Source organism: Opisthocomus hoazin, chromosome 9, assembly GCF_030867145.1.
Source record: "Opisthocomus hoazin isolate bOpiHoa1 chromosome 9, bOpiHoa1.hap1, whole genome shotgun sequence".
NCBI lineage: Eukaryota > Metazoa > Chordata > Aves > Opisthocomiformes > Opisthocomidae > Opisthocomus > Opisthocomus hoazin.
Genome location: NC_134422.1, coordinates 39,934,092 through 39,959,156, shown reverse-complemented (window position 1 = coordinate 39,959,156; position 25,065 = coordinate 39,934,092). Strand labels below are relative to the sequence as shown.

Below are 25,065 nucleotides of genomic sequence, written 5' to 3'. Positions count from 1 at the left end.
CGTAGAGCTTCTCAGCGCTTGGAGCGTGGGACACAGCGCGGCCCCGGCCGTTGCTGGCAGAGGGGGGTCAGGTCCGTTAAGGAGGGGTCCAGCTGCGGGGTATCGTTTGTCTCCGACGTCCGAACCGACTGAGGTCTGAGGAATCCCGCCGGCTCGATGCGCGAAGCGGCCGGGCGGGCGGGCTCCTCCCGGGCGCAGGGCTGCGGGGCGGCGCCGGCCGGCTCCCCGCTCCCGGCGGGACGCACCGGGACAGCCCGGCTTCCCCGGGACGGGGCCGCGGGGGCAGGAAAAGCGGCGGAGCGCGGGCTGCGGGCGGGGCCCGGGTGATGTCACAGGAAGCCCCGAGGTCTCGCCGCCGCCGCCGCTGGCTTTCAATCCTCCCGGCTCTGCCCGCCGCCCCGCTCCTCCGCCCGCCGGGCTCCGCGCCCCGGCAGGGACAGGCTCCGGCTCCCTCGCCGGGCAGCGCAGTCCGGCTGCCTGACCCGAAACCGCTCGCCTAGGGCTCGGCGCGGTGAGTACCGAGCCGTTATCGCACCCGGGAGCGGTGCTTCTGTGCCACCCGAACGCGTCTGGGCGTGCTGTTGCGTTAACCTCGGCGTGCGGGGTGTAATCTGCAGGGAGAAAGGGGTACGAGGGACATCTTCGTTTATTTTTAGTGAGCGAAATGGGCTGCTTTTATAATGGGTGGCGTTGTAATAGATCCTTGAGGAAGTAATCATCGATACATAGGTAGAAAGGGAGATAAAAATACGCTGATCGGCACTGAAATGAGTCTGTCTAAAACCTCTAATATTAACTAACCAAATTTCTCTCTTTGCATCTGGAGAGAATTAGAGGCGCGTTGGTTTGAAAAGAGCCCTTAAGACTAATTCAGTATAACTGGAGCTTTTTCAAGAGAGGCTGAATTAGGTGATAAAGTGGTGTAGGTTTTCTTACTGACCATTCCTTTAATCTTATTGGCGTTATTGTACCGGAAAGAGGTCGTACTTGAGTAATTTCATAATTAGATTTTGTGTTGTAATGACATGACTAAAAAGATAAAGCTTCTGTTTTGTTTGGAGTTTCTGTTTGCTGCTAAGTTAGCTCTAGTTTGAAGCTTGTACGCGTGCCGGGGTGTTACTGTTTGAGATTTTTCCCACAAACGCCAGACTGATTTATTGAATGGTAATTGTCCGCTATTTCATTTCCTTGAGAAACTACTGAGCAGTGGGAAGTGTGTGATTCTGTGCCTTCCAGTATCAGCCGAGAGGCAGCCAAGAGTCTTACCACTTCTTCAGCTTTCTGAAACAGATGCGATATCCTCTGTTTTTACAAATACAGTTGCGTTACTGAGATAGCTACGTCTGGTCGTTTGCTTGCGTGTGTAAGCAATGGATCTGTAGAGTCAGGAAAAGAAATCTTGCGTCTGAAGGCTCGTTAAGAAATAGTATAGGCTATAAACCATGCTTGGATTTGTTCTGCAAGGATCCATTTAGTCATCCATACGTTGTATAGGGGGTGAGACTGAAATAATAATAAAAATATCTGAGGTTTTTTGCTCTCTACCTTAATAAACTTATGCCAGATACCTTGGGGCTGGATTTTGCTGCTCTGTCGATGCAGGGTCTTTCCAGTCATATTGTGTGTACTGGGGATCTTGTCATTCGTTTGCAATAGTAATGCATCTAACAGTTTAAACCCATTCAGAGCAGCGATGTGCTAAAAGCCAGATTGTTGTGCCCTGAATCTGAGACCCTTTCAGCGGATTGAAAGGAGGTGCACTATATCTGGATAAATATGAAGAAGACAACATGTGAATCCATGTGTTTTCTTTCAAGGGACACATGCCTCAATGCTGTCTGAAATTCTCAATTAAAAATAATGATCTGTACTTTCACAGTATCCACTTTTGTAGTCTGCTTAAACTCTCATTGACTTCACAGCACGTAGAAGCAATCCCAAAGGCTTTATCCGACTTCAAAGATCTTCAGCACAAAAAGCACTTGGTGATACTAAATCACACAAGTTGACACTTCAGATAAAAAGTGTTGAGGTTACTTTAATGATCAGTGCAGTAGGAACAACTGTCTTCAGAAGCATTTCAGCTAAATGATTTAGATTCTTATTCTGTGCTCTTCTCAAGTAACTGGTTTAGGTTGTGGCGGGACTGCCCGCGTAGGAAGTGTCAGGCATATATGTGTTTGCAAGTTTGATGCTGGAATCTACATTATTTACAGATTAAGCAATGATGGTGCCATGATAGTGTCGTAGAATAGGGTGGCTGCACATTTTAGTGGACAAAACTAAGTACCTGAATACATAACATGCATTGTAAGTTCAAGAATTGCATGATGCATGTCCTGTCAACTTCAAATGTTACCGTACTCTGAATTCCTGATCAGCTGGGGTCTTGCTCTGCATTAAGAAATGTAGCGTTTGTCCCTTGGACTAGGCTTTTCGTGATACAATGGTTGAAATCCTGGCCCTCTGAGAACCAGTGGGAATTTTTCTACTGACTGTCAAAGGGCAAGATATTCCTAAATGTTGGTATTTTTCTGTTGAAGGAATTATGCATACATCACCCATCCAGTCTCTTGCGTTCCATGGTCTGTTGGCAGCTTTTTTTTGATAACTTCTTATAGTTTTTGAATGCTCAAGTCGAAAAACACTATCTGTGTGTCTTGTTCTTGGTGACTAATGTCTTACCTGGCTAAACAAAGGGGCCTGCTCCGGGAATGCCGTCCTGTTCTGTGGGCTGTCTGGGTATTGCAGTCCAGATTTGGACTAGGATACTATTAAGAACAAAACCGAGGGAGGAAAGCATGCTAGTACATGTCCTTCACCACCAATATAATTACTGACTTGGTTCTATGTTCTGTGTATTCAGGTTAATCAGCTGCTTCCAACAGAATTCCTAGCATGCGCAAGAGCAGGGTAGGATTGTGCCCACAGGAGTCCACGAAATCGTACCGATACGAAATTCAAACCAGTCCATGATCATTTGGAAGAAACTATTGTTATCAATATGTTTTTAATAATAACGTGTGCAATGATATATAAAAAGTATATACCTAGTCACTTCTATAGTAAATACTGAACATAATATAAGCTATTTATGAAAGCAATTGAAGGAATTTCTCCAATGAGAAGTCCAAGTCTACAGGCAGGAAAACAAACCAGAATTTCTCTTTTAAGTAGTTGTTCCTGTCTGTTCCCAATGTGTTTACAGTGTTCTTGATCTGCTAGCAAAATTCCTCCTGTGCTTCTCATTAGCTGTCATTCCTGTAGAGTGTATACACTGGCATTACCTCAGTGTTACGGTCACCTCTGTTCTGAAAGCATGGGTAGCTGTGTCATTGGGTTTCATATGTAGTAGTTTCCTCAGTTAAGCTTTACACTTACTGAAAACAGTCTTTTAGTTGCTCGTGTAACTGCTCTGTTGCTGGGGAGTATTTTAAGTCTTTGGTGTAGCAATTTGTCAGAGCTCTGGAATTAGCTATATCCTTGATACCACTGCGTCAAGGAATGAATATTTCTATTACCAAAACAGATGTGAATTGACAAGTAACTTTTAAGCAGTAAAATAAGTCTGGAAGTGTGTTTGTTTATGTGCATTAGACATATAATAATATATATAACATATTATTTCTATGTACATTTGTACAATATATGCAGGTATGTATCATGCTGACTTTTATTATTCCTAATGAATCAACTAAGAAAGAACACGTTTTTAAAGAGACTTTCAAAGTAAATTAGTCCTAAGTCTCATCCTTTGTTTAGAAAACTGTGAGTCATGAGTGTTAATATTTTAAATTGAATACATTTGAATGCTTTAATATTTAAAAGAAAAAGGAGAAAGCTTTCCATGTGTGTTCACAACCCATTTTTTTTCTTTTTTTTTGTACTCACGCTGGCAATTCTATGTTTTCAGTGCGATACGCGTGCACAAAGAGCAGCAGAAATTAGCCTGTAACTTACCTGTCGTCTTAATGGAGAATTCCACAGCCAGTGCAGTACAAGATGTAAGATCTTCTTGTTAGATTTGTTTCAATTAGAGCATTTGTTTTTAGCAATACTTTTTGTCATATTTTAGAATTTGGGCAAAACTGGAAGGTAAACTTTCGCATTTTCGAAGTTTTGTTTTCACAGTTCTCTCTCATGCATATCTCCCTTAGTCTTGCAAGCTTGTTTATACTGTTTACATTTTCCCAGCAAAGTCGTTCTTTTTCTGCCCTAGTTCTGTGCAAACACTTTCAATCATTGCTGCAGTATACGCTGTCCAAAAGAACAGAAGTGATTTATTTAGAGTTGCTTTCCCTTGGAAGGATGCATTTGAAACGCACTTAACTGAATGTAATGCATTAAAAAAAGACTTTCCATGAGAGAAACAATGTACTCGCTTCCAGAAAACAAAAAGTGGAGTCTCAGCTGGTGTAAATTTGCACGTGTCTCTGAAGCTGTTACCTTTTAATATATCATAGACGCCGCCTAAGACTTTTCTGACCATTTTGGCCACTATTAAGCTGTAGCTGACCATTAAGATACTAATTGAATTTTAGAAAATAAAACAATGTTGTATTTCTGGATTTATGCCTGCAGCATGCAGGCCTTATTTAAAAAAATATCCCAAACTAAATTAGTGACAGAGGTTTGTTTAATGAAGCCTGTATCAGTCTGACCTCCCATATAACACCAAGGGCAAGGAGTGAAACACACTGATTAGTGATTTTTTTTTTTTGATTCTTATTATGTTCAAAGCAGCTACCTCATATACTGTGGAATACCATCAGCTGTGCTCATCCTGAATAACTTTTTAGATTCTAAAAACAGTATCATCTTTTCCAAATATTCTTTAATAATTCTGAGCTTGAAAACTGCACAACTTTGATGCTTGTATGGGCATGAAGTGTCACTCTTTTTATTACCATTTAGATTTTCCCCTCACTTCTTTTCTCCCCCATTAGCATGGTAAAATCTTGGAAATTAATTCTGATAAATTTTGTATTCTTTTAGTACTGGCAATGCTGGTAGAGTTTCACTGAAGTGAAGCAAAAGATGTACTGAGAACGTATTTGTTATACTGAAACTCATTTGCTTTAGGCTTTAAAAATATTTTTCATATTGATATTATCAGAATTGAATACAGTTTGTCTCCCAATATATTATGCTCTATAATCCTTCCTAGACAGAAATTTCAAAATATATATTTCAGAAATGAATAAGAGTTTTAGACATCATACTTCTTTCCTCTGTGTTTGCATCTATGTATTTATTTACTGCCCTAAATGGAGCAAAAAGTATGATACTGTGCAACCTTTTATTACTGAAATGGCACATTTTTGCGATGATTACCCTGAAATGGTCTGTAAATGGGGATATCTACCCATTTGTTTATGTTAGTGAAATCCAGCAGGTGTCACTCTGGGGATTAAATAAGGAATATTTCACGAACAGATACGTTTGTCTGGGAGGCATGATGTAGAGTTTAGAAATATTTATTCAAAGACATTTTTCCAGGATAGTTTTTTGACTATGCATGCCTTTTTAATTTTTAAGTTTCTTTTTTTAATTATGTGTTTTAACAGGTGTATTCATCTTTCTGGTTATCCTTCTGAACATGAAAAAGGACACAGTTGTTAGTATTGCACTACACAATGAGAAGTTTTACTCACAGGTGTCAGTTATGAAACATAAAGAGCTGGGAATCAGTTAAATGTTGCCTTTATGATATTAAAAAGTGCCATTGTCATCTTCTCTGGGAACCAAAATTATTCCTTTTGTCGGTGGAAATTCTAGTTGCACAAGTAGTGTGTTTTCAGTTATGGTGCATCCAAGGAGGTGCTCTGCAGTGGGCTGCTGCAAGTGAACGTGTTTATTGAAAGATTCTACATATTTTGTGTTTGAATTAGCTAAAATTTACATGACAGGCGGCTAATTATCCAAAGTTTCACAGTAAAAATATTTGGAGAAGAGCAACTTTCACATTGCACCAAGTTGCTAGTAGAAGAAAGTCAGTGCTGTATTTTTGGGGAAAAAAGAAAAAAGTCTCGTTCATTGCACAGAGTATTTCTTTAGGGACTGGTATGACAATGTGTTTGTTGCATTCTGGTGGATTTTTACATGAGTGTATAACTCCGTATTCTGTGGATTCCATATTGTGAGGAATAGGAGCATGACTGGTAAAAGCCAGTGGGTTTGTAGAGGGGATTCTTGTTAATTTCCCATATCGTGTTAATGCCACCTTGTACTGAAACAAATACCTTGGCAGGCAGCTTTGGAAGGCAATCCACAAACACAAGTCTCCTTTCGAATAGAAGGTAGTTTTTTTTTATAAATACATGCATACGTACATGTTTTATATAAGCATAAGTGTGTGTATATATATTTTTTAAGTGCATATAGGTAGATTTTACACATATATTTTTTAAAAAGCCCATCTCATTATAGAACTTGTAACCTCAGGCCACTTTAAACAATCCAATTTCCTTTCTCTCACTTCTTTCTCCTGTTTAAGCCCCCATCCTGTTCCGTTTTTTATTCTATTCAGCTTCCTTTCCTGTGATGATTCTGAATGAGTCACTTTGCCAGGCATTAAGAATGTGGCTTGACAATATTTCCAAAAGCTTATCCTACACTGGCTCATGCAGATGAAATTAACCTCTGCCTTATCCTTCCTCTCAAAGAGAAATGTCTGTCTTCACACGTCTAGTTTCTTGGAAGGGGGAGGTTGGGGAAAGAACCCTTTCCATAAATGACTACATATTGAAATTCATGGTCGTCTTCCTTGAAGAGGAGTAGCGGATGTGTGTACTGTAACAGAGTATCCAGATTGGTAACCTTTTGAAAATTGATTTAGTATTTAGTTGGGAAAAAGTTTAAACAAGTTCAGGAAAGCCAAAATTAAGGCTCTTTCCTGAGTGCTACTGAAGTACTCTTTGCATGGCCACCATTCTGCATTCTTCACTTCTTATTAAATGTGGTGTTTATTGCATCATAATACATTGAAGACCACCAGGACCGTGCTTTTTTTCTGTGTAACTAGCAGCAATCGGAAAAAGCCCATACTTAACACTGTGGGCACTTCAACAGTGAACTAAATTGCAGCCTTTCTTGTGGTTATGTGCATGCCAGTGTAGTGTGGGGCTTAGGGGCGTGGTTTTATTTTTTTTCCATTGTTTTTGGTTTTTTTCTCTGTTTTGGAAGGAGTGGATAGAGAGGGATTTTTAAAGATGTGGGTTTAATCTGTTAATCCTGTATGTGCATCAGGAAAGAAAAGCCTTTCTACTGAGAACAAACAGGGAAAGAGAAGAATAACTTTGGAAACCAATACGCAAATGAGAGTAAGAACTCCTGTCAAGTGAAACTCTGCTGTTGGCAGTGTTCTCCTTGCCCCACAGAGCTGGGGAATCTCATACTCTGACAGTTTTCAGTAAGGGAGATCTGAAAGGTTATATACCTTCTATCACTTTCTGCGTGTTATATCATAAGTGTATTTGATGTTGACACACCAGTGAGCAACATAGAAATAGAAAATTTGTGCATTTCTGTTTGCTGTCCTAATGTAGGTTTTATATAAACAAGAGTAATGGTTGTAACTGCAAGATCGAACAATTCTCTCTGCAGTACAATCATTGGGTATTCATTTATACTCATTTATGCTTAGTTTCTCATACTGGAAATGCTTAATTTCTGACTAAAGCAGTCTTCAAATCTTGACAATGTCAATCTTCGATTGAGTACAGAAGTCGCAGCGTGGTCTTACAAGAGCCTGATGTCCCCCCACCCTGCATGCTGGGTGCGCTGTCTCAGCATTTTCAGAGTTCCTAGGAAACTAGGTAGAAAAACATCATTCACATGTTTTTAAACCTTTCAGCATGAACCACTGGGGTAGCTGCTGGGTCTAGGCCTTTTTTGTTTTTTGTGGTTTTTTTTTCTCCCTCCCCCAATTATTTCAGAAGAGATTGTACAAGTAGAGTTTCTTCTCTAGAGAAGATCCTTCTACAAACTATGCTTGCAATCCTAGTGTAGAATTCAGCCAATGTAGTTGAACTGGACACTTTTTATTTAGAGCTACAGAGATAAAATAGTCTGCTGACATGCTAAGCTTTTCCTAGAGTCACATTACAGCCCAGTGAAGGACATGGCAGTAATTCAGGGTTTGTTGGAAGGATGGCAAAATACTCGCGCTGTCTCTGCAGGGGCACTGGGGCACCAGAGCATGTCAACGTATGCTGCCATCCGTAAGGTGAAGCCTATACAGTTAGGGTGAAGTCAGCACCAGAAAAGCCCGAATTCAAAGCAGACTTTAGGGATCAATGGCAATAAGCTTTCCAAGTCAGATTAGGCAAGAGGAGAAAAGATACTGTTGAAATACATTTTGTCCAATGAAGAGAGTTTGCATGATAGACAGTTATCCATGATAGCTCAGCTTCCTTGGGGAATGCACATTTGCCAAACCAAAGTGTACAAAAATAGCATTATACCATGCAAGAATGTGGGAATTCTTAAGTCAGAGGTTTGTTTTGTTTTATTTTTACAATTTCTTCAGCCCTTCTGTTTCCTAGATTTTCAAGCTTTTATATTTTTAAACATTTACAGCTTTTAAACGGCACAGTTGTCCATCTTCCTTGAGCACTAAGTAACAGTAAAATGACGAAGTCTGGTAGCAAGGAAGATAAAGTGGTGGAAGGAATGAAACATGCACAAAGAAAAATATCTGAACCTCAAAACGTAGTTCCCATAGGAGAGTAAACTGTGAACAAATCAGTAAATGGAACGATGTTGCCTTTAGCATGATCTTCTAATTGCAGAGTCAAAGCAGAGTCAAGTATGCTGTGGTCAGTCAAAAGCCATTTCTTTGCATGCATAGCCACTTGGATAAACCAAAAGATTCCTTTAGATGGCGAGAAATCTGTATTTGGAGTTATGCATATGACATGAATGCACAGCAGGATTGCTAAATTAATTGTCTGTTCAGTATTTTAATTTGGCAACAAAGCAGATGCTGGGTTTCAGTTCATGATCTAGTTAAGATGCCAGTAACTGTGGTGGTAAGTTAGCTCATTGTTTCTCATACAGAGAGAAGGTGAAACATCCAGTTGTTACACGTGGAAGATGAGCATTACCACATCTCTTCATCTATGCGAGGGAAGGATTCTTCCCATTTCTGCTACCATGCTAACTTTAAATGTACTGACTAGAAGAGTCCACAATCTCTTAGAATTTAAACTTGTGATTTTCCTTTTTTATTCCTATTCTTCTTGTTGTTTGTTGCCCTTCATAAGTTAAATAATTCTCCTATCTTCTCGATGTTTATAAATCCTTCAGGCATTTATAGGTAAATATTTTTATTTGTATTATTCAAGTTATGCAAAGATGTGGGGTTGTTTTGGAAGGCTCCACATCTAGTTAATAGCCCACTCAAAACTTCTCTCAGTGTGCCAGGGTCTTTTTCTCACCTCTCTTATGTGCCATGATTTGTGCACGTGTAATCCCACATTACATTGCTGCCATGCATCCGCTATTAAAAAAAATTGCTGAATGAGAGTAATAGAGAGGAACAATGAGCTATTACAGGATGTTCAAGACAGGGTCATTACAGTATATTTTCTTGTGCAATCTTGTTATGCACAAGCTTCATATTTACCAGCTTGGTTCATTTGTCAGCACCCTATTATTAGTGTTGTAAGGCTACAAACTGCCTGTTTTCAAATTGATGAAATACAGATTTTATTTAATAGCTCTGTGGAAAGGTGCTTTTCAGTATTTATAATAAATGTATAGATTTTGTAAATATTCAGTATTTATTTATCCTGCTTGGTAATGAGAAAGAGAGCCAGGAAATTTTTCACTATTAAACAGCAAATTATCTCCAGTGTACTTAGCAACACGAAATCACAGAAGCTTATGTTGGGCTGCATAATTTGAAAGTATATAGATAATTTAAAAAAAAGATTTTTGCTTTTGAATTTTGAAAAGAGAACAGTTTATTCACCATGCTGCTTTTCAACATACAGGGTATTTTTTCCATAATTTCCAACACTTGGAATTCAAAGGGTCGGTTTGATGTAAAAGGTGAAGATAAGAAATAGCACCGAGTGGGCCTTTGAAGCAACTGTGAACTGTTTCTGTGATGTGTGATTCAGTTAAGTATTCTCTAGCTGAAGGACACCCACTAATGAGCACAGCTGCAAGCAGTTAAGGTTTCCAGCTAATGCGAAATAAGAAGTTCAAGCAAGAGGATTCAGTCAAATTTGGGAAGACAAGAATTTGGGATTGGGATCCAGGAATTAGTGGAATAGACTAGAAACCAATCCACAAGGATTTGGGATGCTAATGAAAACTGCATATGTTGTCAGCATTGTATGAATTTGTCTCAATCTTTAAGCAAGGCGTATCATTTTCTTAGATGTGAAAATGGTCTTGTTTGTGTTGTTGGAATAAACACAGCCTAATTTTGAATACTGGGCTATATTTGTGTCGTAGAGCCTAAGGAATGGAAAACTAAGGGTACTGCAGGTCAGTATTGAGGTTAGCAGAACTGCGAGGGGGAAGTCTGGCGGTGAAATATCCTACCGCACGCCTCAGTGCTGCCTGCTTTTGCATGTGAGGACAAGGGGGTGGGGGAATCAGCCACTACAGGAATATACACGCGAGTCTGGTTCTTGCAGAGTAAGAAACAGATTAACTGACATGAAGTGTCAGCGGGTGAGATTTGAATTAATGCTACTCATCAAAAGCTGTTCCAAACTGTACAGCTTTTGTCCAGTTTGACAAATGGCTCATTGGAGGTGATAGAGACCAACTGTTTTTCTTTAGCTCTCTGACTCCATTTGGCGTTTCAGTCTTCAATCCCGCAAAATTAAGTTTTGAAGTCACAAGTAGTATACTTTACACAGTTCCGCATACTCAGTGAAACTATATGGATGATACGCAGAGCACAAAACAAGGCCAAGGGTTTCCGAAACCAGCAACAATTTAAAGGGAGTTATAAAGGGGAAAAAAGAAAAGCTAGTGATGGGCAAGAAAACATCGAAGAGAAAGTATGTGTTGGAGAAAATGTCTTTTGCCCACTGGGTCCATACTGCTACTCCTTTTGAAAGGTGATATATGGAGGGTGCTCAGTAATTATTTACCACACCTAATGTTATTTATATCTGTTTAACAAAGAATATTAATGTATTGCTTAGTTATAGGAAGCGGAATGTGCCCTGCTTAATGTAAAAATAAAGCAACTAATTAATACCAATCGACAATATTTCTGTCACATTAACTACAGCACAATAGTTGATGTGTTCCTCCTAAACCACCACATGATACTATATGCATGTATGTAAGCAGTTTTTTGAACTGAAGAAGCTCCAAGAAATACATGTGGGTTTCCATAATCCTTTTGTAGCTTTTTAATGTGAACACATAAATTCTTAGATCATTGAACATGTCAGAAGGATTATCGTGACGATTTTTAAAATCAGCTGGGTTTTCTCTGAGGGTGAGTGTTTGAAAGAGCACTACTAAGTTTCTTGGGCGTATGTCATGACAGGAAAGGGACCACAAATGTGGTTTAAAATTACTTCTGTTGGGTAACCTGCAACTGCTTGCTGAAAATCTTTCTCTTGAATCTCTCTCTCTCGAGATTGTAAGCATAGTCTAGTAGAAAATAAATTAGTTCTAGTCCCATAGAGGGGGACGAACTCAGCTTGTCACAGACAGACAGTTGTTTCCTGACATTGGGCACTTGGTTAACAACTTCCAGTGTTTGAAGGTGTCACGGGTCGTATGGATTCTGTATGTTTGTGGCCCTTTGGGCTTAACAGGAAGGTCACCAAGTTATCGCGCAACTGCTGTCCGTTTGAAGAGATTCTACTGCGTTTCCTGCCCCACTGTTGGAGAACCTCAGCTTTCAAAGAGAAAACAGTGCTGCTCCTGTGAATTTGCTGGTATCTAGCCCTTGTTTTCTACCTAGAAAAAAAAAAAAAAGTGTAATTCTTTTCATTCTCATTTCCTTTGTGTTCCATCCGATCCTATTGACTCTCTTTTCATCTAGCATGATCTCTTTGGAACAACTGACTAGATCTTTGCTCCATTTCTTTTTCTGTGCTCTGAGAGTCTTAGACTGCTGCCTTTCCAAAGCTGTCTGTATCCCCAGACCTTTAGGAGAAGTATTCCCACTTCTCTGGAAGAACTTACTGTGTTTTCCACCCATAACTTGGGAGTTTAAGTTGTAATAAAACAAAGCATAGAATAATCCTTGCTCAACAAACCAATATGGATAATACAAAGGATGGTTGAGCCAGAAACCTTCTTACCCCAGAACTTTTGACTTCATCCTTATTGCATGAGAAGAGCGTGGTTGTCAGAAAACCAGTTTCTAAGTTGCAGCTCTTTCCAAGAGGTGCAAGATATACATGTGGAAATTCTAGTTATGTAATCATTTGCGGGAATGTAACTACCTCTATTTTTGTAGCCAGCATTAAAGAATAACTAACACAAAATCAGAGTTTTAGTTTGGATTCTTGGTTGATGGTTCCCCCCCCCCTTCCAAAATGTAGCAAGCACATTATCGTTGTTACTGACAGAAAATTTCTTTTCAAGGAATTAACTCTTTCTGTTGTTCTGCATAAGGGAGGTAACCTTTGTAACATCCTCTTTTATTTACCAGCCGTATTTGTAAGCTACAGGAATCCTGTGTGTGAAGCCACAACACTGTGCTCAAGACAGAAATTCTTGGTCTTTAGTAGAAAACCACTTGGTAACAAACTGAATAGAGCTGTGACTCCTGTCAGGTGTTTAAGTAGCACCAACTAGTACTTTTTTCAAAACTAGAGAAGTGATTCAAATGAAATCAGAGTCCTCTTATGTCTTCCCCAAAATTCATTGGTGAGGAACGGGGAAAGAGATTTATGACTGATCACTCTCTTTCAATTTCACACGCCTCTGCAGTTCCTACGCTTTTGCTGGAGTTGGAATCAAAGTACCAAAATACGATGGAAAAAGGCTGCTCTTGCATGATTTCTGGCAGGCTTATAACCTGGGAGTATCTAAAATATCATCAGAAAGCCTGTTCTCATGAGATTCCTGTCCACATTTCCAGACCAGCAAATCTGGAACATGATCCAAAAAAAGTGTAGATACTTATACAATCATACAATTACAGCAGAGCTTGTGGTTGAGTTTTTTGGTGTGGTGGGTTTTTTATTTGTTTTGCATTTGTGTTTTTTTTTCTTTGCAGTTCTTCCCTTGTCACTTTATATAGTAAGTTTTTTGCATAATTTTAGCTCTTCTCTATTCTTTCACTCTTGTCTTCTTAGCTTTGTCTCCTTCCCTTGTTAAAGTGTTTTTATTCAGATTGATCATTCTCTTAGAAATGTGTCATTTTTTATAAACAACATTCTCGAAGTAGAGAGTGATGAGAATTTTGCAGAATAAGCTAGAACCTGTTCATACTTATTTTCTAATTCTGACTATTGCTACTGAAGATTAACCCAAGTTAGTGGGTGGATGTTATTTAAGAAAATGTTTTTTCTGTGCTTAGTTTCAGGTGGATTTAGTAATGAGTTTGCATGCTGCTGCTGTATCAAATTCTCCTTACTAGCAAATCCTTGCTAGGTGTAAATGTTTCATAGTTTTAGACACAGTCGACTACTTCGTTCAAATATTACTCTAGAAGTACAGTACACGCAAAAATAATTCTGGAAAAGCTCTGTATTAAAGCAGTGGCCACCACGAGCAAACATCTTGTTTGCTAGACAGTATAGGTGATGCAGTTGTCAGTGCTGTTGTTGCGTTAGTATTCAGCAGTAATTAATTCCATTGCTTGAACAAGAGCGCTCAGAGACCATGTTATAATTCTAGCAGAGTCCTGCCAAGCAGCTGGTGCTGTTTCTTGTTTTTGTTTTTTCTCAGGGAAGTAGGATTGAGCTCACTGGAAAAGTTTCTCGTCTTTCACAGATATAAATCAGTAAACATAATCATTCAAACAAAACCACTTTTGACATACATTACCTATAGGGACAAATACGTATTATGCAGTGGTGACTCCTATTTAAGGTTCCTTGATTCTGTAATAGGTAAACTAGTAAGATATGTGTGGTTTAAATTTTATTTATGACATAAGCATCCGTATTCTCCTGAAATACAGTTTGATGATCACATAAGCTTAAATTATTTTTTCTTTTAGGAGGAAAACCTCTTTATCTACGTGATAAATGACAGGAAAAAACATTGGTCAGCACAACTTGTGACTACAGAATGTATCAGGGTGCTCTTTTAGAATTTATCATTATTTAGTTACATGTATTTTCCTAGGGAAAATGTACTTCTCTCGCACTTAAGTACTGTTGAGCTGCTCTGAGGAAATATTTGCATATAGCAGTAATGTTCATAAGATTTCTTTATTAGGTGAGAGACTTACGAAAATATATTCACTGTGAAGGAGGGGGAAATGCAGCTTTTGGTAAACTGTTAGTGTTTTTTGCACTGAGCAGAGCTGCGCTTGCGCCTTTGTATCACCCTCAATTCAGCAAACATTAATGAGTTTAGTTTCAAAATTGTAATTGTTAAATTGTTGTGCCTTTGTGTGCGCTGTATGATTCTATGGAGGAACTTGCTTGCGTTTGGAAGAACACGAAGTGTACAGAAGGCTCCATGGCTTATCCAACTGTGCTGCTACTTCATCGATGAACTGCATTTGTTCATCACTTCCTGATCCTTGGGCTTCAGTCTCCGCACCCTCCCACCCCGCCTAGTATAAATTTGAACAGAACTTTTCTGTCCGCTGAATGTGCAGATCTGCTGCAGTAAAAACAGCATAATGGAAGCCATGTGCCTCCAAAACCAGTCAGGTCAGAGAGGACTTGCCACTAATAGCCTGTTCTCAAATCTGAGGTGGTTTAGGTATGTGCTTGTATTTGCTGGTAAACTTGATTTTGTTTTCCTTTGCTCTTAATTTGTGAATTGGCTCTTGCATCTAACTGAGTATCTTAGTTTTTACAAATTTTGAGTGACTATCGGATAACTTTTATAATACAAGGACCAGAAATTTTCTGACTTAAGCAGTTTCAAGGTGCTGATGGTCTATATATAATCATACCATATATTCATACCACATTCTGTACAGATTTGTACCTTGTAACTGTAGCTGTAGCTTGAGAAGTGTTGTAAAACTGACAAACGTGCCAAGTCTCCAATAAATGCAAGAAAATGCGCAAGTTTGTTTACGCATGCTGTGACTGAACTTTCTTTTTCCCACCGTCACCTTCTCTCCAATCCTGCTGATTTTTCTTTTCTTCAGTTTTTAGAAGTTTGGCTCCACAACAAATTGCTCATAAGACCAATTAATGTTGTAGAAACAGATGTTTTTGATTTGTTAGCAGTGACGTGTTGTTTTCGCGGATCAGAATGTCACAGGGATATTATATTTTTGTAATATTTTATTATATATTATATTTTTGTAACAACTCATGCTTTTCATTTACTTTAGAATACTTAATGCTGTTTCACAGGTATAATTGAACTGGAACCTTTACACTCAAAATGGAGGATTTCCCATCTTGAATCAGGTCTAGGCCAGTGAGCTTGAGTACCCTGCTTTTGGACTTCTGCCTGTACCCTGTGCATGGTGCTTCCTGTAATGACAAAAATGTATGCGTCATCTTAAGAAACTGAATTTATTTTTGCAATGCTTTGCACAATGAAAAAATAATTTCTGCTTGATAGTCTCAGGAACTTATTTACTACTCTGAAGCTCATGTATCTTTTTCTAACTACAAATTTAGCTAACAAAGGTAGTATAATATTATCCAGACTTTTAAAAAAGCCAGTGACTGAAAGCAGTTGATTGGAAAGATCTTTAGTGTTTATGCAACCTATATGCTAGGCTATATAAAGTAACACAGTATTTTTTATAATTATCAGCCATTAATTGTGTTGACTTCCTTCTCCTCCTAGAATTAGCACAGAAAGGAAGACATGCTTGTGTTTTGTTTAAAGCCTTGATCAACAACAGCTCCCTAACTTTCTTTTTTTATTTTCTAAAGTTGAGTTGCTCATAAATGCTATTTGTCATGGTGACAAAATTCATGTTTGCCAGCTAGGCAGTATACTTGTTAAGACTATAACTTAAGTTCTCCAAGAAAGGTAACGAAACGTGTGTACAAAGACCATTTGAGCATCTAGCATTATTGAGGACAGGACCAGTTCTCACCAGGTACTCTCTTCTTGCTCCTTCCTACGTGAATGTGAGGTGAGAATTGGATTAATAACGTGAGCATGAAGCATTCTGCATTTTAATAATTTCTGATGCACTCAAACATGGTAGTTACATTTCAATGACTCTTTTCTCCCATGGTGGCATAAAGGCCAGTGGAGCATGGTGAAGAGAAGGGGTAGTACAGTCACAGTTCCTGTAATGAAGAAGCTTTTCAGAGATGAGAGAGCTGATAAGCCACAGAAGCGCTTGACCTGAGTAACACTGAAGAAATGACATTGAGCAGTTGATTCCCAACGTCTAATCAAGCTGCGAGCAGAGAAGCAGCACAGGAAGAATGATAAACGTGTGAAGACTTGCATTTGTAGTTGTCTCATCAAGTCTTTCTCTGTGATTAAATCAAAAGACCCCAATCCAAATTAACTGTCAGATGTACCAAAAAAATGACAGGGCTTACATACAGATTTTCACAGCTCATAGCTCTGGAACAGTTGCACGGGAGATAAATTGTGCTAAGACTGTTAAGACTTGCCTTTAGAAATCGTAGATTTTTATAAGTTAAGGAGTGCTGCTTTCTTACTTCCATGGTTTTTAGTACAAACAAGGAATAATGTGCAAATAACACTGAAGTTATTGAAAGTTACTGAAGCATTGCATCCCTTGGGCATAAATGCAGCTAATGCTGCAAAAGCATGGCTCTGAAGCACAAAATCCTGAAATCCATAGCTCAGATAACAGCTTTCTGCAATAATTCCTTAGTTTCCCTAGTTATCCCTATGGGATGTGGTAGATACAGCTAGGACGAGGAACGCTAACAAACCTTAAGATGTAGCAGCCAGTACATCATAACAACTTTTGCCAAGAAACTAATCTAATCCTACAGTGATCAGCTCCACCTATGTCACAGGCCTGTAGGAGAGAAATGCACTTGAGCTATTTTATGGTAGAAAAGAGTGGAGATACAGAGGTTTTCAATAAGAATTTAATATAAACCAGGTGGGTTTTTTAAATTTGGTTTGTCTTTTTTTTTTTGCCTTGAAGCTTAGAATATGTTATCATTAAAAAAAATTCCATATGATCCTGGTCAGATGTGAAATGCAAACTATATAAAAGTGAAGTATGGAATAGATTTTTCACAGCCTAATTTTTTGTTCCCAAGAAATACATTAGAATTACACAGTGTAGCTTTCAAAGCTGACTACCTGAATATATTAGAGAAATAAAAAGTCATTCAAAATCATAGTTTGATTTTTATAGAGTAGGAACCTATTACTTGAAGTGCAGCATCTTTCATAAATAAAACACTTCTGATAGTTAAAATACAATTTTATGAAGGCTCCATAAGCACACGGTGCTGTAAGGAATGATGATCGTAACACAATTCACACAGTTTTGGCTGTTGGAAGCCGTATTGTTCGGCTGCTGGCTGGAATTCAGGATATCCCTTACTGTTTTCAAAAAAATCTCTTGGGCCCTTAATTTCCAGCTGGACAGTCACCAAAGGTCCATGGAGGAGACCTTGAGCAAAACTTAGACCTAATACAGCAATGCAGATGCGTTCTTTTAATATTTTTGTTTTTTAATGCTAGATCTGTTTGGTCCTTTCAGCTCTTACTTATGTGGTTAAAATGCTTTATTTGAGAGAACTTACAAATTGTTCAAAGAACTATCTAGATTTATAGCTTGCTCGTATTTCGGCAAAGTATGGCACCTCTCCTTGAATATATATTTCTTCATCAAATATTGTCTCTACAAAGATACATTTCTTTTGAGGTCTTTTGGGAAGCAGAGAAGGGCACTGGTGTCTGCTTTTGTAATATTATACCTTCAGAGCTGCCATTTTTGGGACTGTTTGGCAAAGCCCAGCAGTGTCAATTCCAATCACAGAAGCAAGTGTTTAAGCTCAACAGATGAAGATACTTAAGTAAAATTAATCTTTGTTGTGAAAGGATACCACCCTTTCCTCCACCTCCTGTCTGTACTTAAAGATTATTTGAATCTTCTGGTAACTTAAACTCTGGGAGGAGCTGTTTCCTGCAAAAATGACTCCATATTTCTGCATTTGCCCACATTTCTGGTATACAGGGTTTAAAAAAAAAAGCCTGTGTAAACAGGACAAATTAAACACAGCCTACAGTACTCATCTGCCTTAGTGACTGTAATAGATTACAGTTGCTGGAAAACTACACAAGCTGCGTTTGCAACGTCCCTCCAGCTGTCTTCTGGATTCTGACAACCATGCCGTGACGATGTTTCAGCTCTTTGTGGGATCTCACCCAAAATCTGCATAGTGCTCTTCTGGCTGCTGTTAGGGCTTGTCTGAAAATTTTACTTACCAGTTTGCCCTTTCTTGACAGTCTTTGGAGGTGATCCAGTCTTTAAGTATGACCCCCTTTTCACACGACCTTTGTTTTTGAGTTGTTTGATTCTGATCTGGGCATGTCATGAGTTAGTGACTTTAGTGAAACTGCTAGGAGACCCAAAACATAAACGTGATGGGTGTTTTTTATTCTTTATCAAATTTTGCTTTTGGTTTTTGGTGTGGGTTTTTTTTTTTTTCTGTCTCTGTTCTTCAACTAAGCTGTTTATAGGGAAGCTGTTAGTAGTGGAAGGATTTGTAGTTGGGGTGGGATGCAATTACCCAGTGCACAGGGAAGTCCCCCAGGCCTGGCTGCCCCGTGGTGACATTGGGGCCAGGTTTGGCAAATGTGTCTCATGCCCTCAGGGCATCTCAGAGGGCACTGGGAGCCTGTGTGAGGGCAAGTGAACTTGGCCTTTGGTCTTGACCTCTCTCATTACCTGTACATGTGAGCAGTAGCGTTGGTAAGGTGTGGGATGTATGTAGCTACAGCTGCGTGTTTGCAGACTGAAATTGTGATATGAATGGAGTTAATACTAGGGACTGATTACGCTGTTGTAGAAAAATCAAAATGAGAGACAGTGGTTTTATTTCCAATGTTTTTACACTTTCTGTGATATTCAGCTGTGTTGTTCACTTTCTGCTACTGTAAAAGATCAATTAAAAATGGAAGGGTGATCATGATTAGCTAGGCAGGTCCATTTCCACTGCACCAGCACGTGTTGTGAATGTCCCCAGGGTATTTTTTGGACAGTAAAATTGTTAATGGTGCTGGTACTTCAAAAGCTATAATTAGCCTCTGAAGTTAACACCCTTTCAGTTCTATTGTTTTGAGTGCAGAGATTTGAGAAATCCTTGGTGTATTGTGACCACTATGAACAAATTTCCCTGCCTAAAAGGAATGTATAATTGTTTAAAATCACTGTTAGTCTGAGATCGAGCTTCAAAATCTAAATAAAGACTTGTTTCTTAGGTCGGCAGCTTTTTAAAATTGCTATTCAGTAATGATAATTATCAGATACTAGTTTTTGAATCTCCTGTGTTGTAACATGAATATCTAGCTCTTACATGTATTATGTATTCTATTGTATTCTATTTTACATTGTAAAATTTTTCACATTTTTAATCTAGGAATATGTTCTTTTTAAAGTAACAGTAATTTCTTATGGCTCCTGTGCTTTCTTAATGTTCTTATACTCTGGCGCATGTTTAATAGGTCAGACTGTGTATTCACTGTAGCTCATTCTGGCACTATAATTGTATCATTTATATTAATAATAATGAGGCAATGAGTTTGGCTGCTGTCACCAGGTGATCACTTTAAAAATCCAGGAGTATTTAAAACCTAATGTATTTCAGGTGCTTTTATTTTGTCTGGGGTGCTGTAGAGGTGCCTTCAGGATTCTCATCAGTCATGATGGCTTGATTAACTGCTGTGATTCCTTTGTGATTATGTTCATAGGAACAGACTTCTGATTCCTCATAGGGCTTTATGGGAGAAATGAAGGAATCATGAAAATCAATGTGACTGCCAGATTGTTAAACCCGGGTATTTAAGTCACTTTTATTAATGCCTGTATATTGCAGATGACTTTCATTTAGCAGAACGTAGCACTAGTGTTGCATTACCCTTTATTAAAAAGTAGGTAGTCTTGAGTTATCTGTTGAAAATTGCAGGTAGTACAGAATGTGAAGGTATGTTTGGTTATTGGGGGACATTGTGTAAGTCATTATTAAGATGGCTGAAAAAACTGACATCCACGGTGCTACTATATGCAATTCAATCTGTAGGGTGAGTGCTTGGAATGGGTGGCAGGAGATTAGAAAGGGACAGACCTGGGTGCAGAAGGTCACTTTAGGTAGCGATTACATCTTCACTGTACAGGAAGAGCCTACTTTGTGTTTCTTAGGTGCAAAGAGAATATTAAGGTAGATTGTCTCAGTCAAGTAAGGCAACACTGGGAATTTCTTGTGGGGGATGTTCCTTTAAACTCAGTACCTGAAGTGACCCTAGCGATACCACAGGTGCTAATGTCCAAACCATAATCTGAGAAGAGATTTTGGATCTGAGACCATCTTACAGACAGGTAAGTATAGTTACAGATCAAAGACTCATCTAGGAAATAATTGACTAATTGTTTATTAGCAGAAATATTCGGTTGTATTTTTCTGACTTTTCGTTAGTCTGGATTTTCATATTTAACCCAAGGACTTGTACTCTCTTTTTGCAGTCCCTTTGATGACAATCCCTACAGAAATGGATGGTAAATCTATTGCTAATTGCTGAGTGGATATTTAAACCTCAGGTGTGACACAACATGCAATGTGGTGATGGGCAAATCATTTAAATTCTTTTTTTTCTCAGACACATCAGGGGTTTTTTTCTTTATATCCTTCAAAATTTACCTGCAGGTTTTTGTAGGCCTCTCAAAAACTGTAAATTAAAGTAGACTAAACACTACACTTCTCACTGGTATTCACTCCTACAGAGAATGAAAATTGTATCTGTATTAACAATCAAAAGATTTAGTTTCTCATGACTCTGTCAGACATTAAGCTGGTAAAAATACCTCTTGCAATAGGCATTTCTTTAAGACATTGCTTAAGAATTCTTTCACAAAACCCTTACTGAAGATAGCAACTCACTCTCAGTGATTTGAATTAGGATCAGTATTTTAAACTATCTTACTCGCATCTTCCTTTATGTTCTTTCTTGTTGCTTCTCTGTAACCTTAAAGGAAAAACTGCATTGCAGGGTTTTTTTAAATTAGCCTCTTGATTGTAGAATTGAGCCCATTTTCTTCATAGCGTAATCATTCTGCATTTGGTAACGCTATATATTTGCAGTAGCTGATTTGGCTCCCACATTTGGATTAGTCTGAATTTCCCATCAGTTTGGTAGTCTAATTTTCAACAGATGTTTTAGGGTCATCGTCCCTGTAATGTCTGACCCTCACAGATGACCAGCCAAGTGAGGTTCAGAGTTCAGAGCTCTGGGTGATGGCCACTTCAGATTTAAAGTTCTATGTTCTTTAAAAACACTCATCAAAGGTTTATTTCTCTTCTCCATAGCCTTGTAAAGTGGTGTAATGAGATCGCCTGAGGATTGATAATGACTTCAAAGTTAGAAGTTGTCTGAGAGCAACAACATGGGAATGAATTTACTTAGTTGGATGATTGCAAATGATGCTTATTGATATCTCAAAATCTTACTGAATTGCTATCTGGGAGATGAAGTCTTTTAGAATAGGACAAACCAATTATAGCTAAATTTGTCAGTGTCCCTTTTGACGAGGGTCTGTATCTAATCCTTTTTATGCTTTGCTTAGACAAAGCAAAAAGTACTTTGCCTCTTGGTCTGTAAAATGTTTATACAATATCCAGAATAATTAATGTCATCATTAAAATGCCACTAGTTCTGGAATGATGTGCAACAACAGTTTAGCAGTGCACAGTCAGTAAAGATTTGGGATGCTGCAAAAGAAAGTGAAGAATAAAGATGGTTGTGTGATTTTTGTACACCGTCCTCATCATTGAGCAGTTACAAAATAGGCTAGTGTAGTAGTTGTTTTCCAATACCCTCCTGGAAAAGGAAAATGGATTTAGTGGGTGGGGAGGAAACCAACTAGATTTTATTCCTGCAAATTTTTATTTCTTTTGAGAAACCTGGAGATGTTAGGGCAATGAGAAGTTAGCTCATGAAATGTCATCAGTTCTCCATGTGATGCAGACCTGTAGCAATAGCCAAGCATTTTTATTTCTATAAAATTACTTACAGGGTCTGTAGGACACATACCTGTTACGGGATTCATTTGCCAGCAAGACTTGCATCCAGTTAGGAATTAGTACAGAATTTTTATGTCTGCTCTTGGCCCAGTTATGTATCTCACCAATAAAGCACTTGATAGTTCCTGAGGGCAAAAAAAAAAAAGGTAGCTGTTATTACAGCTTCAGAAGAGAACAGCGTTCTCTCTCCACCATATATGCTGATTAATTCAGAATATCACATTCATTACCTGCTGTGTTTCAGCAAATATCCTGCTCTGTCAACAGCAGGAGGAAGCCAATGCAGGAGATACCTGGATTTCACCAAAGGAAGCTTGGCATAAGCTACCTTGATAGAAATAAATGCAGGAGAATTTTTGTTCTTTTGTTTCTGAATGATTCCCTCGCATGGAGTCAGTTGGGTGATGTTGTTTCTGTTGGCTCCAGCAATGTCAAGGCCATTGATGATGCAAGTTTTGTACTGTTTTTCCCCATTGCTTGGAAAATTGTCTCTCCCCTCCTCCCTCCCCCCCTCCAACCAAATGCCTGCCAAGCAAGCAGCTGTGAACAAAATTTCTCAGCGAGTTGAATTTGAAGTTTTGCATGCTCTGTGGAACAGGGTACACAGATACAGCTTTGAGAGGGCAACAGTTGAGGGGTACAAAATGTGCGTGCGTGAAATGGATGAGCCTTTTAAGAGGTCTTCTTAAGTTAAAATGCTCAGGAAAGTATGAAAAAATGGAAGCAAAGGTTGTTTTTTCATAATGATTTTTGATACTTCAGTCTGAGGTGAGTGACGTCAGAAAGTTTGACGTCTGAGCTTTGCTATTGAACTCCCTTAGCAAAACTAGTGAACAGGAGTACCGCAGCTGCGTCTGAGACACTGGCAGACCAGACCGATGGCAGGAACAGGTCTGTAGAATTACAAACTCAGCTGAAGAAGTTTTAACTTTAATTCTGGTAGACTTCATCCTTATCAAAGCTTCCCATTAAATTCCATGCATTTTGTTTCTGCCAGGGATTTTTTAATGGAATGTGAAATCAATATGAGAATTCGGTGGGGTTGTCTTCTTCAGGAAAATACATGCAGGATGTGAGTGTGCAGAAAATACGGACACCTATGTTAAAGCCATGTAATATTTTCCATGCTTGCAGTGGAAATTTTCAGTTGCTTGCAGTTTTGACAAGCTTTAACTGAGATTTTCCATTACATGTTTCTGCCTTTATATTATTATGATTTTTATATTTGGAGGGGAGATAATGTGCTTAAATATGTAAATTACATATAGGTAACATATATTATGTAGTTTATGACTAGAACAGCTGTGCTTGAATCTCATTCCTCTGCTGCAACTGTAGTGCTTGTAATGTTTTATTACATTTTATATTTAATATTTCATTGTCATGAAGTACCTTGTCCCAGTGAGATTCGAGTTTATCAAGGCAGTGATTTTTGTGTCCAATCTATGTAATATTTTTAATGTTCATAGTTAATATTTTATTTTGGTTTGCATTCAGGTAAGTCAGGGTGGAATACTGCAAAAGGATATGGAAAAGTCTGTTTGTAATTAAAGGAACACTAATTGGACTTTAGGGACTGTGTGTAAGATACACTAGTCTTTCCCACGGCCACACCCTGAGCATATGATCTTTAACTGAATTCATGGAAACATTCACACTGCTTCCTACAGATTGCAGCTGGCACTGTCTGTAAAATCTCTGCTTCACAAAGTGCAGAGAATTTTATGTGATAATGCGCAATGACACATTGCATTCTGCTGCAGTGTTACTATACAGCTATGTGAAACAGATGGAATGCGTTGTAAAAAGACTGTAATATGCAATGCAATTATGCAATAACGTCGTAATCCTAGTAATGGTCATCCTTGCGGTTCTTGTTCAGAGGATGTGAAACAGCGCAGTCCTTGACCATGAAGTATGTGTGTGGTGTACGGATTGCATGCCAGCTAAATTGTTGGTGACCCACCAACTGCTTTTGCTATTTCAAACTTCTAACATCTTTCCCAGCAGCATAAGCTCTGCAAGTAGAATTTTTCTATGGCACAGAATCACGTTTGTATTAACAGTATGAAAATGTAATAGGACGTCAATTGAAATATAAGGCCAGTTAGACCTGGTGGGCCCATCCAGTTTTCAGCAGTTGTTAGTCTCTGGTATTTAAAAAAAAGAAGTAAGACTTTGTGAGAGACAGTTGATGGACAAATTTGAAAATTAGCAAAGGGTTAGTTTCTTCCTTTCAGGTAAGAACTGATGTATACAATTTCAGGTGGAAGGAATTTCACCTAAGTGGTATTTCAGAAAAGATACATAAGCCTGTTATTTAAGTTAGTGCTAAAGATTTTTACTTAAATACTCTCCGTATTCACACTAAAAGATTGTCTTCATGTAAAAAAGGAATTTTTCTTTCAAAAATAAGTGCACGTTGTCAAAGATAATTCGCCACATAAATCTGTTCTGGTTTGTTGAATATGGCTTTAGCTGTCCAAACAGTCATCAGTGCCTTTTGGGGTATTGTATGTAACACAAGAAAAGTTTGAGACTCTCACATTTACGCTGGTGCCAGCCGTTTTGTGTTCTCCATGTACACTTTCCAATCAGAATGAGAAATACATAGGGTAAATGCCATCAAGTGACTACGCTGACCTCTCTGGTAGCAGTTTGCTTCCTGTTCAAAGGATTTCACTTCTCATGGCTGGTTGATTGCTATGATCCTGTAGTTAATTATTACACT

The 25,065-nt window shown here is 38.6% G+C and overlaps 1 protein-coding gene across 1 annotated transcript in view; it reads left to right on the top strand.

Annotated features, from left to right (window-relative positions):
* The first annotated feature begins 275 nt into the window (after positions 1 to 275).
* The window catches only part of CALCRL (calcitonin receptor like receptor), a 68,365-nt gene continuing 43,575 nt past the window's right edge, over positions 276 to 25,065 (top strand). Inside the window, exon 1 of the mRNA XM_075430274.1 lies at positions 276 to 511. The gene's annotated coding sequence lies outside the window, so the exon portion shown is untranslated. The remainder of the gene's footprint in view (positions 512 to 25,065) is intronic.